Genomic DNA, 13,353 nt, shown 5'->3' with positions numbered 1-13,353 from the left:
CATTTGACTTTGGTTGCTGTGGTTTCCTATCGTGACCTTGTCTTGCTTCATGTATTACTTGTAGCTTCTCAGGCTGCTTGCCTGATGTCAGTAGCAGCAGCTCTGGCTACAAAGAGTATGGAACTCCTCTCATGCTTTCCTAGAAGCTGGCTCATATCATCTGAAGTGCTACTCTAGATGACCAGCCTATATCAGCAGAGGCGATGCTGATAAAGACCAGGCCCTTTATTCATTTGAACCATTCATAAACCAGCTGCCTAAATTCCTACTAACACCAATCATAGTGGATGGGAAACAGTGAGAGCCAGCTGCTGCCTACCTATGGGTTTGAACACCATTTTCAGTGTGCTACCTGTTTTGGTGGTCTTGTACTAGTATCGGTGTTCTTGGCTTTGAGGAGTTTACAGTAGTCAAGTGCGTCAGTAAAAACAAATTATCATTGGGATCACGTGGGCCTGCTTTTGGTGTACTTTCTCATAGAACAGATGGTTGAGGAGTTGTGTGTGGCAAAAAAGCAAAGCAAAGTAAAAATAAATCATATACCAGTCCAAATTTAAATACCTGGAGCGCTTCAGGCCCTCAAAAGCTCTGGCAAGCTGTCCCTTTGTTTTGTTTGTTTGTTTGTTTGTTGTGTTTTTCAAGATGGAAGATGACATTTTATGCTTGTGAAGATTATGTAAGTAGAGCTTCTTCAGGTCATGATTTTGTGTTCTTCTGTTTCTAGATCATTGGATCACGAGTTTCATGTGTCTCATGTGCTTTCTCTCTACACCTCTCTCAAGAATCTGCAAACAGATTGATCATGAAATCCACTTACCCAGCAGCATGTTACAGGGGATTATAACACATTGAAATGAAACATGTTTTTGTTTCTCTGGCATTTTTCTGGAGCAATAGGCCCTTGCGTTTCCCATGTTCCTATTCTTTGTTTAATTTGCACGGATTGTTTTCTCTATTCTCTTAGTGATTTGACAGCAGAAGTAAAGGAGTGTGGAAGGACCATAACTGAACAGCTACTTGAGTCGTCAGGCTTGTGATAGGCCTGCCTTGTGTACAATCCCATTTCACTTTACAACAGTGAGCTTGGTAGATAATTTTGCTGCTTCGCAAACATAGAAACTAGGTTCAGGGGAGGTTAATTGACTTGCATTCTCAAAGATAGCTCATTCTCACTCCCAAACCCATTCTCTTTCTACTCCCCCAGGCTCTGTTTTGGAATAGTGTTTTCTCTCTTTATTTTTGCTTGCAAGGTGGGAGGGTGGGGTGGATGGTGAGAAGTCTCCTCTTCTGAGATTGAGCCCTGCAGCTTCTGCTCAGACCTGGTTGCTTCCTGTTTCGCTTCTCAGCTCCCAGGAGGTTTGGCCTAATTCTATATATTTTTCAGAGCTTCTATCATATACTCCATCACTTGTTTTTTTTCCCTCATGACGGTGTCAGTTCCAAGGCTGACACAGCAAATACACAAGGCTCTCTTGTGTTAGGGATTCCTGCCTCAGTCACCAGAGAGAAATGGGAGAGTAAGGCAGAAGGCCTGACAGAATGAATCAGAGGCCCAGAGGGTTAAAAACCTTAGTGCTTGAGCACAGCTAACATACCATAGTTCCTGCAACTCTACTTGTGTGTTGTTGCTAGAGAGACTACAAATCAGTTTCCAAACAAAACAAATGCAGCATTGAAACTACAATCCAGGACAGATTGAAGTTGATGTTACTAGTGCTATTCTCTGTAGGCAGCATCGTATTTTCTGATGACTATCCAGTATCTAAGACTTTCATTTATGAATCGTTTTTGCAAAAGACTTCCAGAAAGAAAGATGTGTCACAGTGCAGATGATGTACTACTGAAGAGATTTGAGGAATGGGTGCTATGCTGCTCAGTCCTGGAAGCCAAGTCACATGTGAACATTTGACTACTCCAAAGGTAGTTAACTTGAATTGAGAGATGGCCATGTAAAGTCCACAGTAGACCCCAATGCCTTGGAATCCAAGAAAAACAACAAACTTTCTTCGTTTTTGCATCAGTTACATGTGCATTAATTATATGACAATATTTGGAAGTTAGTATGTTAAATAAAATATTTTCTAGAAATTAAACTTACTTTATTTAACCTTTGTTGTTTTGCATTGCTGGAGTTTGATCCTCGGGCTTGGTCATGGTAAGCTGTTAAACCTGAAAAATGTGAGAAAAAGACCACTTGGGCCATTTTTTTTTAGTCAAAATTGAAAGCAAGCTTTAATTAAATACTGGCCAGGATGATAGACTCTGGCCAGGTCAATTCCTAGGATCCCAGAAAATAGTGACACATTGTGCAGAGACTTAAAAAGGCAAACCTACAAGGTCACTGTATTTCCAATCAGTTAGGGGTAAACATCTATTCTGGCATATCTCCTGCCTATGAACCTTCAGCCTTCATGTGGTCAAGCACATCCAGTGCAGTTGGGTCAAACTTATTTAGAGGAGCAAAAACATGTAGCTTTGCTATCTCCCGTAAACAATAGCCTCTAGCATTTCCAGAAGTATCTACCCTTGGGCAGCTGATGCTTACATGGTAGAGTAACTTTGACCTTTACAAAGCAAGTGCTTCATCACAGAGCTTTTGCCTCTGCTTTTATCCTGTCTTCCTAGTCTTTTCTAGTTTTCCCCATTGGTAAATCCACACATAACAGCAGCACCATTGTGAACTGATATAACCGATTGAACTTATCCGGTTTCATAACGTTACATGTGTATACATTATAGCTTAATTACCTATGCAGATCCATGGGGCACCACCACAGACAGAATCCTGAGGGCTGCCATTGTGTAGGTTTCCTGTGCGATTATTTCCTAGGATTAATAACCATGTCCCTTCCCCATCTCTGTCTCAAGAAGAATTACTGATATGCGCTCCATCTGGATAATCACTCCAAGTGTGTCATACATATGGGATTATGTAATGTGTATCTTTTTGTGGTTAGCTTCTCTTATAGCACTCCCTTAACTCCGTCCTGCTTGTCAGTCAACAGTTCTTTGTTTTAACCTTGAGTAGTAGTCTGTCTTCTTTGTGTATTTGTAATGGTGATGTTGGAAAGCTTGACTTTGCACATGGGACATGCATTTGATGCATTCGTTTGTGGTTTTCCCCGTGTCTGTTGGACAGCATTAGTTTCAGAGTATTGTGATTGGAAGTCACCAAAAACGCGTATTTCTATTGCCTTTCCAATGATGTTCCATCATTTGTGGTATGTTTTAGTTTTGCTAATTGTTAAGCAGGTTATTTGGAAATGAATAGAGACTTAACATAAAGGAGAGTAAGATCATACCTGTGTCCTTCCCATTCTCTTTTTCAACCTGTAGGAGGTAGGAGTGAGTGAGTGTGTGTGTGTGTGTGTGTGTGTGTGTGCGTGTGCGTGTGTTTCAGTAAGAAAAGCTTTAGATTTCTGTCCACAAAAGAAACTTCATAAGGTTAGACAGCAGGAAAAGATACTTCATACCATCTGCCAGTGGTATTCAACAGAATAGTTTGAGACTAATTAAATGGCTCACATATATCTTAGATTTTTTCCCCCTTGAGAACTTAAGAAACTTTTTTTCAACTTAAGCTTCAAAAAGAGATCAGCTCAGTGAGCTTATGGTGGAGGCAAGAAGCAGGACACAGGGACGCTTCAGAGCAGATTAGAATGCAGTAACGGATAAAAGATAATACCGTTTTCAATTAAAATTGCCTGGGGAAATTAGGTAGGCAGAGAATAATTACCTGTGTTGGCAAGCATCCAGCTTCTGACACTGAGAGCCTGCTGGAATCTTCTATGGGGTTCACTGAGGATCACAGGAAGCCAAAAATGTTTCATTTATATGTCATCTCAGACATATATGAATGTTGTAGCTGCTTTGAATGGCATTTTAAGTCAAATGACATAGCTTGAGACCTTGTAAAAACAAAAGCCCCCAAAAAGTAATATCACATTACATCAGATGAAAAAGAAGTTTCTCTGACAAAATAAATTAGTGTTTCTATGATTTCTGCTAATAGCTAATAAGATAGGAACTGAAATTGAATAGTAGAAAATTAAGATACCCAACCAAGGTAGAGTTCTAGCTCTTACTACTGTATGCAGAGGGCCTCTGGGTCCTAATGGTCCTTGGTTACTGTCTGAGTACATGCTATCTGACACACAGATTTACCTAGCATATCTGGAGGGGGAAGGATGAGTCACCTTTAGCACATCCAGTTTGAATGTAGATGCTCTGGTTCAATGTTGTGCTTCCCTTCACAGCTCCTGCCATGACTGGGTACTACCAGCTTTAAGCCTCTGAGCCTATTGGGATTCCATGGGGTCTGTGGCATCTGGGCTCCTGCAGTATCTGGGTTTCAGCAGCCATGCTATCCTCACTGGGGCTGGGTCTGATTAATGGAAAATAATTTGAGAGTACTGAACTGGGGGCATTCTTTCTCTTCATAGTGAGAAGGTTCATGATTTTCTCTGTAATGGTAAAAGAACTAGTGGCCTTTTCCACCTTTCCTCTAGGACTAGGTTTTGCTGTCTTCCCATTTGTTCACAATTTATCAATTCATCCTGAGCATAATAGAAGAGGATTTGTATGGAACAAAATTGGGAAAGGTGTTTCAATGCTAAAAAGCTATTGCTATACTTACAGAGGACCTAGGTTCAGTTCTCAGGCCCTACTTGTCAGCTCACAACTGTCTGTAATTCCAGTGTCAAGATACCTGATACATATATATACACATGTATGTATATATGTATATATACATACACACACACACATATATATACTCTCACACACATACATATAAAGTAAATATATATTTAAAATTTTAGCATGCTAAGGGTTAATGGATATGTAAAACATTTAAATATTTTTATAATTTCCAGTAACCAACTTAGTTGAATGACAAAGTAGTTAAATTGGTCTATAATATTCTTTAGTTAAAAAAAAATTAAGTCCATTTTGTTATTTGTCTACATTAACAAAACAAATGTACCCCTTCTGCACACATACAGTTGCTTTCTTTTCTTTGCTTATTCATGTTCTTTTTCTTTCAGTCTCTGTATGTATCCACATGCTTCTCTTGAAGAGTGTCAGTTTTCTTGGCATCTGGTTACTTAATACTTAAGACATAAGGAGAGCAGTGTCATATATCCATTTCGAACTTGGTGCAGCCTGTGCATTCTTTGGGTTGGGATCACAGGGGAAAGGCATGGGAAGATTTTACCTCTGGCTTCAACTTTGAGTAGTGTATCTGTGACCAGTAGGGAAGGATCCATGCTGTAGTGGGTGGCCCTATTCTTGGGCTAGTGGTCCTGGGTTCTATAAGAGAGCAGGCTGAGCAAACCATGGTGAGCAAGGCAGTAAGCAGCATCCCTCCATGGCCTCTGCATCAGCTCCTGCCTCCAGGTTCCTGCCCTGTGTGAGTTTTTGCTCTCATTGCTTTTTCTTTCTTCTTTTTTTAAATTTTATTTTAATGATCAACTGTTATGTGTAATGGTGGTAAAATACCCACCTCCCCTCAAGTTGCTTTTTTGCCATGGTGTTTCATAATAGCAATAATGAGCCTAACTAAGACATCTAGTTAGCTTTTCTTGTGACATCATTTCTATCATAGCTTGAGGTGCACAGATGGCAGATGTATGAGAGGAACTAGGTGCAATGGCATAATTCTAACCCCCATATTTTCTCTCTCCCTCTCCCTCCCTCTCCCTTTCCCCCTCCCCCTCCTTCTCCCTCTCCCTCTCTCTCCCCATCCCCCTCCACCTCCCCCTCCCTCTCCCTCCCACCCCCCTCCCACACACACACAGAGCCAGAGGTGTGTGTACAGATTTTTGGTCAACACCTCTAGAAAGGAAGAAACCTAGATTTCAACTTTGTAAGACATCAAACACATAGCCCTGTAATGGTGTATCAACTTTTGATTGACCACAACAGGAGCTCATAAATGTCTTTTAAGTCATTGCATTTATGGCAATTTGTTAAGAAGCCATAGAGTGTGAATACATCAAGGGAGCCTGGCAAAACACTCTATGTTGCTAATTACAAAGCTATTACCATCATTTCAAGTTTCAAAGGAAACACATCCCTAAAATACGTCCCGCAGCTCCTGTGGAGAATCCCCAGGCTTGTACTTCAGTGTGGTTATCCATGGCCAATGGCAGACGAAGAGGCCATTACACTTCTTTGCTGCATTTAGAATGTTTTCTCAGACGGGCAGTTTTAGCCTTACGGAGGGACAGATGGAATCCTAGAGAGCTCTCTGGGTAGGCATTTGCTGCACGGTGCCAACAGGATAGGCAGAGTGGGAAGGTAGAGGCCTTGCCTTTCAAATTCATGAACCTTGCTGAAGAGGCATACGTTTAGAGATCCCTAACGCCAGGCTTCCATGATGAAGGGGGCTTAGGCAGAAGGATCCAGGTTGGAGGTAAACAGTAGGAGGGTGCTGTAGTTTTGTGGCTGTAGACTTCATGTGTGTCATGTTGTGTGAAGTAGTGAGCCAGCTTCCTTGCTTTGCCCAGGATTCTGCTTGTTCCTATGGCATTTGTTGAGTCAATTGTCTCTTCTCATTGAGTGACTGGTGTACAGCAGGTTTTGTTTCACTAGAATTAGTACAATATGGGGATTTGAGCATTTTATTTAACCATTAAATTCCCCTTTACGTAGCGGGAAAACAGATTTCATTTTTGAAAGGTTGAAGCCCAGAGAGAAGGTAGACAGATACTCCTGATATCCCTTCCCCGGGTTTCCATCACATTAAGGGCACTTCCTTTCCTAGAGACCACATTTAGCCCTTCAGTGCCCAGATTTTAACATCTACATACAAAAGCTGGCAGGTAGGCTCCTCACCCGAAGAAGACAACATCGTCCTGATTTGCCGGTATGGAATATCAGGTCTGTGATGTGCTGGACATGTAAGGTGTGCTGACACTGGTTTCTCCATGTGTTGCAGCCCCATGCTTTGGCGTAGGGGAAACAGAGAAAAGATGGGAAAAATACATGTGTAGTCTGAAATCCTTTGGTTACAAAATGATAGATATGGCAGGACAAATATTCCATGTGCTTCTTAGGACTTAGACTTGTTTCATGTCTCCAACACGCACAAGAGTTAAGAACTTTAACGTCTTAGCTCTGGGTGGACCACATAATCATTTCTTCCATTCAACTGTATTTTTATGAACTTCTATTAAGTGCCAGGGCCTGTGCTAAGTGGAAGGGATGTTGATGATGGTTTTCAGTACACATAACCCTCATCTTCCTGTCAGCTGCAGTCTCATGTTCATAGACATGAGAAACAAATGTAATCTAAAAAATACATCACGTTCCATGAGGGATATAGCATAATAAGCCCTGGTTAGGGATGTAGCACCATCATAATTAGCCCTGGTCAGGGTACCTATGATTCAGCACCTTCAGTGTTCTTTAGAGCTTGGCATCTGCGGGATACCTGAACATCTCTTTTTACTGTTACAAAACAGGAGCAGTCATAGCACATCATTTCAGAGTTTATGTGTGGATTCTTGATCTTTGTTTTAGTTAGGGTTCCCATTGCGTAAGGAAGCATCATGATTATATGCACCTTGGGGGAGGAACGTGTGTATTTTGTTACACTTCTACTCTACAGTTCATCAGAGTTGTGGAGGAACTCAAGGCAGGAAGCCTGGGGGAAGAACTGTTGCAGAGCAAATGGAAGAGTATGGCTCATGTTGCTGTGCATGCCCTGCTCAGACTGCTTTCTCAGAGCACACAGTACCACCTACCTGCCCAGGATGGCACAGCTCGCAGTGAGCTGGCTTCTTCCACATCACCCATCAGTCAAGAAACTGCACCACAGGTTTTCCCCAGGGGCTGGTCTGGTGGAGGTATTTTCTCAGTTGAGTTTTTCTCTCTCCCCAAATAATTTCTGTTTTTTGACTGGATTCAAGTTGACATAAAACTAGCCAGCACAATCACAATTAGATTGATGCTTCGTCTGGCTTCTAGTGAACATCACTAAATCAATGAATTCTTGAATTTTGTACATTCTATTCAAATGAAATGTTTCTGTGTATAGTTTTGGATGGATTTCATATTTTGTCTTAATTTCATCTTTGAAAGTGGTATATCGTCTGGTAAATATAACATATAGTAGCTAAATATTAGATTTTTAAACTAAAGGCCCACATTCTTCTGTCTTTTTTCTCCTTCTCTTTTCTTTATTTTCCCTTCCATTCCACTGTTTCAAGTTTAGAGTCCTGTCACAGCTTCAGATAATATTCACCTCCAGGTATTTGCACACGGACCAGTGGAAGTTCATCTCAATACAGCAGGGTCACAGGTGTGCTCCACTGCCTCACTTTCCTGAAATGAATCCTGTAGCCTGTGAATTTATATACATAGTTGTCCCTCTAGATTCATATTTGCTGCTTTTTATTTCCTGAAACAGTCCTTGTGGATGTCCCTTCCTGCCACAGAAGAGGATGGTCAGGATATCAAATTCAAACTATCAGAGACGCCATTTTTCCAGTTCTTGATCACCTGTCTTCATATCTCTACCTGCTCTCCATTTTCCAGTGGGTTTCCTCTTACTCCCATGTACTTCTGATACCTCCTGGAACATTTTTTCCATGAATTGGAAAGGACTTAATATTAAACTTAGCCGAACCAAAACTTGAATACCAAACCCAGGTTTGATGCAAACAGCCTATTATTAAAGAAAATATGGAAACACAAGAGAAAAACATTTCTTTGCTTATAGTTGCAGTTCACTGTAAATCTGCTAATACAATTTGGTTGTGAATATGTTCTGTTCAACATTTTACTCCCTGGAAATATTTCTTCAAGTGACAGTTCATTTAAGGACATTTAAAAGAGTTCTTAAAGTTACAGGTCATCCAAGATCATTTTCCTATTAACAAGAAAAGACTGTCCAATTATTTCTGAAGATCTTAGATAGCCTTGCTGTTCAACTGCTACTTAATTACTAAGTTAAGTGTTTGGTGGGAAATAGCCCTGTTGTAGAGCATGTGTAAACTGTGTAGCATGTAGCAGTAAATGTCTCTAGTTTGATGGTTTGTAACCTTTATTGTCTAAATCTAGTGTCATTAGTAATTTAAAACATTCTCCTGCCTCCTGATGTGCCTTAAGAGATACATATTAGATTTGGATTCTGAAATCAATGAATGCTTTATACACAAGAACTCTGAAAGGACTTCACACTGACTTTTGCTTGTCTGCTCCTGTTTTTTTTTCTTTGCAGGGACTGTGCATAGGGTTTGATCAAGTAGACATCCCTTGCTGCTGTTCCCAGCTGCCTGGTGAGTACCTAGTACCAGTGCCTTGTAACCCCTGGGGAAGAATCTACATGCAGGGTCTGTTAAAAGTGGTACATAACTGTTTTCCCAGGTGTGGTGGAAAGGCAAGCAGAATCCCTAGGGTTTTCTGGTTGTCATCTCACTAGTTCTGCTGTTGACTTGCCCAGCCACTAGCCTCTCACTCATTGTGTTCTTGCTGATTGTGGCAGTGCTGCTCGGCCTTAGAGAGAATTTGGTGTCTCTGAGAAATAAGCTTTGTAATGGTTTAAGACTGGTACAGGTTTTGTTTAGCAGATTCCTACCTTCATGAGAAATCACGGCTCTGCCCATCCATGAGAAACCTTTATTTTGAGGCAATTGACTTCTGGAGTGACACCAGGCAATTCCTTCCATACCTGTCTAACTTTCCCATAAATCCTTCATAAAGTGCTCAAACAATAAGAACTATCTCTCTATGGCCGGTTTGCTTTACTTCCTAATGCACACGAGTCAGTGCTTTAAGGTAGCATCGGATCCCAGCCAAAGATGAGAGACTATCTCCTTCTGATCACTTCATCAAATTGCTGTTTTCTAATTGCTCTTACAAGATTGCACTGTCTGCCCTTTCTTTCTTTAAGAGGCAAGAAGCCATTTGTCAGTGATTCCCAGGGACCAGCAACTTCCATGCTCCTAATGATAGCTGCGCTCTGAGTACAGGGCTTCTCATATCACTCACTTCAAGACACTGCACCCCATACCAAGTGCATCATTATCTCCTGACACTGACCCTGGCTGATTGTCTTCCGGCCTCTCTGTGAGGGCAAGGAAGAATTGCACAACCCAACCCACCTCCAAATGGCCCGTCTTTAATGATATCAGAAGATCAAGAAAGTAGATTTATTATTTTATGTTCCTATCTATTTTTAGTCCAGTGTACTATATTTTACCACCCACAGAAGGGTGACTCATAAGCTTGTCTTCATAGGCACTGTCCAGATAAGGATGTTAAATAATTTTAGAGTCTTTGAATCAGTGTAGATAGATGCATCATTTGCTTTCTACCCTGTTTTCATTATATCCTTCTGGATTGTCCACTTTTCCCATACTTCCTTACATTATCCCATAGTTACATTATCCACAAATGAGTCATTTTTTATTAGCTTTATAATATATTGTATTGGTGAAGTCATCTGTGTTTCATAAATATAGATACTAGTGTCTAGAGTCACAGCAGCACTAGAATGTAGGAGGGCTTTGTTACATATTCTAAATTCAAGGTGAAATGCTTTTGTGGTACATGGTATAAGCCCTTGCATTTGATGAGAGAGACTTGGTGACCTTAAGCCTTATTTAGAACAATTGGCATCCTGTGGGGCTTCTTCCTTCCCCATCTTTGTAATGCCTGATTGGATTTGGCTACCTGGTTGCTGTCTGATATCTTTGTGTTACTCTTGCCCTCATGTCTAAAGAGAGTTCTTTTATATCCTACCCCCCAACACCCCAAGGAGCTCCTAAAAATAAAAGCATTTGGTGTCACTTAAGCACCATTCAGTAGTTAGATCCTATGAATTATGATTCCTTTAAAAATATGGAATGAAATCCAATTCTTTGTATAATATATAGGAGAAAGCATCTAGGACCTAGAATCTGGGCATTGCTGGGTTTGTTTGGGGATTTTGCTTTAGGTTCTATGGTTTCAACAAGTGAGTGTTTCAGGCAGCACACTAGTCCAGATGTTTCTTAGTCTCTTTTACGTCCACAATGCACTGAGCATTTTAGTTCTTGTGGTGGTAAGTTTAAAATTGTGCTTATTTATGCTACATTGAACTTAGCTTATTGCTAGTGTTAGTCAATACATTTTAAAAATTAAAAATGGATACAGTTTGGGCTTGGAGAGATTGCCCAGTGGTTACAAATGCTGGCTGCTCATTCTGAGGATCCTGAGTACAATTCCCAGCAATCTCAATGCAACTCACAGCTGTCTGTAACTTCAGTTCCAGGGAAACTGAAGCCCACTTCTGACCACTGTAGGGACCAGGCATACAAGTGGTACACAGACAAACATGTAGACAAAAATCTCATATGTATTAAAAAAATTACACAGTGAACACAATGATTATTTTCAAAGCAATTTGTCCTCATTTTTATGTTGTTAAACATTCATGTCTAACCAAACCAAAGATGATTTTCAAATTTGGAAAAAAGAAAGTAAACTTTGGTAAACTTCTTTCCTGTGGGATTTTAGTTCAGAAAATCACTGAAATATGGCTCTTAAAAAAAACCTAATGTTTGGAGTACATTATTTCTTTCTGATTTATTTTAAGTTGTTTTCATTAAATATGAATTGCATATATAGCTCCTAATGTATTGTAAGTGGCTCACCAATATCTCTGTCTCCTCCACTTCTCCCTCTTTTTCTTCTCCCTCCCTCTTTCCTTATTGAACTTTTCTATTCTGTCCTGACTTCTTTCAGAATTGGAAACCCACATATGTTACCTTGGCTATTGGCATCTTCGTCTTTTTTTTTCTTTATCTATTTTAACCTATATTGTAATGCAAATGTTCTCCAGGAGCAAAATCTGGTTGCTTATTAGATGGTAGAGCTGCGTTATTCCAAACTCTTGCACTTTAAAGCTGCTGTGATTCATGGCAAAGCAGGAACAGTCATGGTTTCATATTTTCAGAGCACAGTATTCATGTCAGGGTTCTTAAGCTGAGGCTGGATGTGGTGGCACATGAACATGGGATGCTGTGGTAGGAGAAGGGGGATGCTGTAGCAAGAGTTCAAGGCCAGCCTGTGATAAATGGCAAGACCCTAGGTCAAAAACAAATCACAACAACAACATAGGGAACTTGAATATTTCTAAAGGAATGGCTTGTTAATCAGGTTGCTCAGTGGACACTGTTGAGTGGAGGCAGAGTGAGACGCCTGTCCAGCCAGATAGGGAAGTAGGGTAGGGGCTCTGAGCTCCTCAGCCCAATCAGTGCTTAGGAGATGCTTCTTCATTAGAGGCACTGAGCTGGGTGTCTCCCTTCCCCATCAGCCTTTGGCTGTAGCCAACACTCCCACTGTCTGCCACTGCAAGGGACGGTGCTCCCATGGTGGAAGAAGACTCCACTTACAAAGTTTTAATCATGTTCTTCATCTCTTCCATTCTTTCCCAGTGAAAGTTAATCACTTTCAGAAATTATATGAAGTTCATTTTCTTCCCTTAAGAAGGTAGAATACTATCCCTTCAAATCCCTAAGTCCTTAAATGATTGCAGTGTTGAAAGACACATGGATAATTTTCAGCTAGCAGCAATCAGAATTAGGAAAATTTAATATTTCAAATTCCTTAGATCATAATTGCCATGAGTAGTGACTTCAGTGCTATGAAAAAAGAGATAAAGATGCCACATGGGTTTATGATTGAAAACCATTCTTTCCAGAAATAAGTTCCAGTTTCATATTACCACCACCTCCACCACCACCTCCACCTCCACCTCTACCACCTCCACCTCCTCTACCTCTACCACCTCCACCACCTCCTCCTCCACCTCTACCACCTCCACCTCCTCCACCTCTACCACCTCCACCACCACCTCCTCCACCTCTACCACCACCAGCACCACCTCCACCACCACCTCCTCCCCCACCTTCACTCCCGCCATCATTCTATCACTAAGCCAACCTCCCCAGCCTGACTTAATTATCTCTTGTTCTTATCTCTTTTATCCATCCTTTGAAAACGTTTTCACAAACGTTTTAAAGAACCACATACCTTTCCCGGGGCATCTTCAGTTTTAAAATGACACAGAAGATTATTTTTGTCCACCTGAGCTCTGAGATCAGTACTGCCCAGGTGAGCTATGCATGCCAATATAAAATGCTTAATTTTCTAGTCTCGGTAAGGAAAAGAAACCGAGCATAGCAGCCAAAGCTGACTGCTGGAATGACTGACATGGTAGGTTAAATTAAGATGAATGATACATTTAGCCTAACATATCCAAATTATTATCATTTGACATTTAATCAGTATAAAATCAACTGTACATCATGTGTGTGTGTGGGTGGGTGGGTGAGTGTGGGTGTGTTTTCATACACACCTGAA

The 13,353-nt window shown here is 40.9% G+C and overlaps 1 protein-coding gene across 2 annotated transcripts in view; it reads left to right on the top strand.

Moving 5' to 3' along the window:
- Plcb4 (phospholipase C beta 4) overlaps nucleotides 1-13,353 on the top strand; it is a 361,998-nt gene that overhangs the window by 141,398 nt on the left and 207,247 nt on the right. For both annotated transcript variants that reach the window (XM_028754855.1, XM_028754872.1), the window contains exon 3: nucleotides 9,227-9,284. The gene's annotated coding sequence lies outside the window, so the exon portion shown is untranslated. The remainder of the gene's footprint in view (nucleotides 1-9,226; nucleotides 9,285-13,353) is intronic.

This window comes from Grammomys surdaster, unplaced genomic scaffold, assembly GCF_004785775.1.
Source record: "Grammomys surdaster isolate TR1022 unplaced genomic scaffold, NIH_TR_1.0 129, whole genome shotgun sequence".
Classification (NCBI taxonomy): Eukaryota; Metazoa; Chordata; class Mammalia; order Rodentia; family Muridae; genus Grammomys; species Grammomys surdaster.
The sequence above is the reverse complement of the archived record's forward strand: the minus strand, read 5'-3'. Positions and strand labels throughout refer to the sequence as shown.